This window comes from Marmota flaviventris, chromosome 5, assembly GCF_047511675.1.
Source record: "Marmota flaviventris isolate mMarFla1 chromosome 5, mMarFla1.hap1, whole genome shotgun sequence".
NCBI classification, from domain to species: Eukaryota; Metazoa; Chordata; class Mammalia; order Rodentia; family Sciuridae; genus Marmota; species Marmota flaviventris.
In genome coordinates, this window is record NC_092502.1 from 1,783,584 (window position 1) to 1,788,256 (window position 4,673).

The window sequence follows — 4,673 nt, forward strand, 5'->3', positions numbered from 1 at the left end:
GACCTCCCTAGGATGACCCCCTCCTCCTCTGTCCTCCAGGGGACCTCCCTAGGATGACCCTTCCTCCTCTGTCCTCCAGGGGACCTCCCTAGGATGACCCCTCCTCCTCTGTCCTCCAGGGGACCTTCCTAGGATGACCCCCTCCTCCTCTGTCCTCCAGGGGACCTCCCTAGGATGACCCCCTCCTCCTCTGTCCTCCAGGGGACCTTCCTAGGATGACCCCTCCTCCTCTGTCCTCCAGGGGACCTCCCTAGGACGACCCCTCCTCCTTTGTCCTCCAGGGGACCTCCCTAGGATGACCCCCTCCTCCTCTGTCCTCCAGGGGACCTCCCTAGGATGACCCCCTCCTCCTCTGTCCTCCAGGGGACCTCCCTAGGATGACCCCCTCCTCCTCTGTCCTCCAGGGGACCTCCGTAGGATCCCCCTCCTCCTCTGTCCTCCAGGGGACCTCCCTAGGATGACCCCCTCCTCCTCTGTCCTCCAGGGGACCTCCCTAGGATGACCCCCTCCTCCTCTGTCCTCCAGGGGACCTCCCTAGGATAACCCCTCCTCTTCTGTCCTCTAGAGGACTGCCGAGGACTCCTCCCCTGTGTCCTCTAAGGGACCACCAAGGACTCTTCCTCCTCCCCATCCTTCAGGTGACCCTTCTGGCCTCAGTGTCGCTGCCTACTCAGTATTGGACAAGGCAGGTCAGGGAGTGGGGACAGTGACTGGTGCTGGTTCTACTGTGGGCTCTGAAGCTCTTTGGGTCAGAGTTGTGAGCTGGGCTCGGCTCCGTCCCACACCCTGCCCCACGTCCCTGTGCTTCTCTGTACTCTGCAAGCTCTTGGGACCTGTTGGGGCGTTGTGAGTTCTGGGGTGGAAGGCGGCCCCTCCCAGCCTTCCACAGCAAGACTGCGCCCAGGACAATGAGCAGCCAGCAGGTCCCCACCTACTGCTCTGGCCTGGACGCCACTTCTGCTCCTGCAGAGAGGGCCTCACTGAGGGCCAGCCAGTTCCTCCCCCACGGCAGTGAGGTCCTACTCCCATAAGCTGTTGAAGATGCTGCAGGGAGGGCTACACAGTGGGCAAAGCCCAGGTCCAGGACAGAAGGGCACGCACTACCACCCCCAGGGCAGCAAGGGATTCAAGAGGCTCTGCTGCCCTGTTCTGTGCAGGAAGGCCCCAGACCCACCTGGCTCAGTCCCAGTCCTGGCCAGCTGGCTGGGAGAATCTTCCCTGTTCTCCCTGGCCAGAAGAGGCGACAGAGGCCTGAGTGGGAGGGGGCTGCCCAGCCCCCCACCATGCCCACCCACTGGCATCCCCTCGCAGGCTCCTCACCATCATCCCAGGGCACTGGTCTGCTCCAGAGGCCCCAGCTGGGCCATGCTGGCGCCTCACCCTCAGAGCACAGGCCGGACTCCACTCCCGCCTTCCCTCTATGACTTAATGGCCAAAACAGAGCTGCCCATAAAAAATGATGCTTTGACACTGCGGCCAGGACCTGATCCAAGAGCCATCACGCGGAGTTCCTTACCACGGCCATTCATCTCGGAAGCTGATGGGTTCTTGCCGAGCCAGGGTGGCCTGCAGCCCTGCACAGCCCAGATAAGGAGGGCTGAGGACACAGCTGGCCGTGTGCCAGGACGACGAGCCCGGACCTCTGAGGTGACCAATCTGAGCTTCCCTGCCAAGGGCAGAGGCCCCAGGCTCAGGAGCTGGGGGTGAGCAGGCCGCACTAGGAACGAGGGCAGGAAGTACCCCCAGCCCCTGGGCAGCATGGCCCTCCCAGGTCCCCCTGCCCAGCCCCGCCCAGAGCCAGCGAGGGAGTGCACCCATCCTCACACCAGGGTGAAAGTCAGCTCCAGCTTCCTGACTGCTGTGGCCAGGGCCACTGCCCATCTGGTTGTGATACACACCACAGGCCTGGGGAGTCAAGGGGCTCCACTGACTCACACAGGACCCGGGTATCCTACTAAGAGAGGGCCCCGGGGTCCAGTCTGGGGGTCCCACCCACCCAGCTTCCCTGTCTGGTGAGCCCTGGGACTCCTCCCCTCCCTCCCCCCTCCCCCACAGACTCCTGCCCCCTCCAGGCCTTCCCTCCCTCTTGGGGCTCCCCAGTACCCAGCTTCCTGCCCCCAGCCTGCCCCACCAGGCCCCCTCCTCCCAGGCCTCCCCTCTAGGACTCCTTCCAGGCCTCCCCCCCCCAGGACTCCCCCTCAGGTCACCTCTCCTGCTCCTGCCGCCACTCCCTCCCTCCTGACCCCCAGGACTCGCCCGCCGCCTCTCCTCCTGGGCTGTGGAGCCAGCCAAGCTTCTCAGCTCCTAAGTGGGGCTCTTGGTTCTTTACGAGTCTCCCACCCCATAAAAGAGATCACCACTGAGTTGCCCAGAACCTCTGGAAGCAGCTGGGCTTGCCCGGAGCGGGAAGAGGTGGTGGGAGAGGGGCTGTTGGGAGCGTGGGAAGGGTCCTGGTCCTTGGAGGACCCACAGGCTGAGTGACAGGGGCTGGTCCCTGTGGAAGTCCTGGAGCCCTCTCTGCTGGGGGTGGAGGGGAGGCAGGAGGCCCTGTGCTGACAGTCCCCTTTGGGGCCCAGGCCTCTCCCAGGACGTCCAGGGGATCAGGCGGGGTGAACCGACAGCAAATGCCTTCTGATTAATAAAAGGTCTGATGGAAATTTCATATGTTGACTGGGATCCTAAACATTTTCCAGGAACATCTGGCAGAGCTGGGCTGCCTGTTTATGTTCACAATGAGAACATTTTTTCCAAGAGGTCCACAGTGATTGTCTCCTGAAGCAAGCATGAGGGACAGGCACACTGGGGGGGGGCCTCCAGGTTGCACCCACCCCCTCCATTGTTGTTAACCAAGGAGCCAGAAGCCAAATGCCTGCTCTGCTATGGGGAGGGGGGCTCCCAGCTCTCCCAGCCCCTGCTCCCTCTGGATGGTTCCCAGTTCAAAGTCCTGTCCCCAGAGGGGCTTCCTGTATTGTCAGGCCTATGGGTCCTGGTGACGAGACTGCGGGTGGGACATCAGGAGGGGGGACAGACACTATGCCAGGCCCCTGGCCTTATCCCTACAGGATCCAGATCAGGCCATAGCCCTCGCCCAGTCCTGGGACCTCCTGGTGTCCAGCAGAGGCTGCAGAGATGGGGTGGATGGATGGAGACAGTGTGCCCAGGGGGCACAATGGGCTGGTGGCATGCAGCCAGGAGGGGGGGTCCCTGCCTGGGTCAGCAGCACTGCCAGGGCCAGGGCTGCTGGCAAGGATTATGACAAACAGACCTCACCAGGACCACGCCAAGGACACGGACGCCTCGCTAGCCCCCATCTCAGAGCAGCCAGGGGCAGCAGAGGTGTGAGGAACCCAAAGTGGGACCCATCTGGCCCAAATTCCACCAGGGCTGCTGCTGCCACCGTCAGGATCTGGAGGGGCTGTGGGCTGCAGCCTGCCAGCTGGGCCAGCCCTGCCCCGTGACCACGCTGGGCCACCGTGTGTGGTCCTTGTGGGAGACTCTCATTTATTTTTCTTTCTTTTCCCTCCTTTTCCTTCTTAATAAAATGCGCTGGAGCGGAAGGCAGACATAGCCATCGTCCTGGGTCCTTATAAAATGTGTGTGAGCATGCTGCTGCAGCAGGGGCTCTGCCCCCAGATCCCCTGGTCTCGCCACTGGCCTCCCTGGGCAAAGGGAGGACACCCAGGTGGACAGACAGGGCTGGGCCTTGGAAACCCTCAGGATGTCCTCGAGCTGCAGGGGCAGGGGAGGGGCCCTTCACCAGGCAGCCCCTACCCCCAAGGCCAGGGTCTCCTTCAGCACAGAGGGGTGTGAGCCCCGGGATGAATCTGGCCTGGCTGGACTGTGGCTCTTGGGTCGAGGTCCTGCCCTCAGGGTCCAGGAAGCTCACAGTGTGGGGCTCCCCAGTACCTCAGCCCAGCAGCCCTGTGTGGCCTATGTGGTGGCCAGTGGCCTCAGCCAGCCCTGGTGTCTGCTTCACAGCCTGTCTGTGCCCAGCCGCGGCCTGACCTCCCGCCAGCACTGACAGGACTTCCTCTCCTCATCATCAGCTGCTCGCCTCTGTGGCCTGGCACCAGGGGCCTGAGAGGCCGGGTACTCAGGCACAGCAGCCCACAGGCACCTCTGTGCAGAGGCCCCTTGACTGAGGCCCAGTGCACCCCCACCCCTCCACACTCCCCCCAAGGCCCCTCCTGGACAGCCTGGACTGCTGCCCACTTGGGGGCTTGGGGCTGGTGCAGCTGGGTCACGAAGGGCCTCCCTTTTAGGGCTTGTGTTCCCCTGAGCCGGGGTCCTCACTCACAGCTGGACACTTGCTGGACAGCTCCCTCCTTGGGACCCCAGCTCAGCAGTCCCACCTGGGGCCTGCCTCCAGAAGTCTCCACCTCACCCCCTCCCTGCCTACCTCCAGACACCCCTTGCCCAGGGTGCTGAGAAGCTGCCCCCAGGACCCTCCCTGTGTCCCTCTTCCCCTCGGCTCCAGGCCATCTCAATCCTTACCTTACTCCAGCCATGTTCCCCTAAGCTTTCCAGGCAGGAGAGGAGGAGTCAGCTGTCCTTGCTATCTAGAATGGCTCCTGCCTGTCCTCCCATGAATCCACCCATGGAGAGAACCTCTGACCCTTTGGAGGGTCCCCAATCCCTTGCCCTTGCCTCTCAGCCCCGTCCTCTCCCTGGCC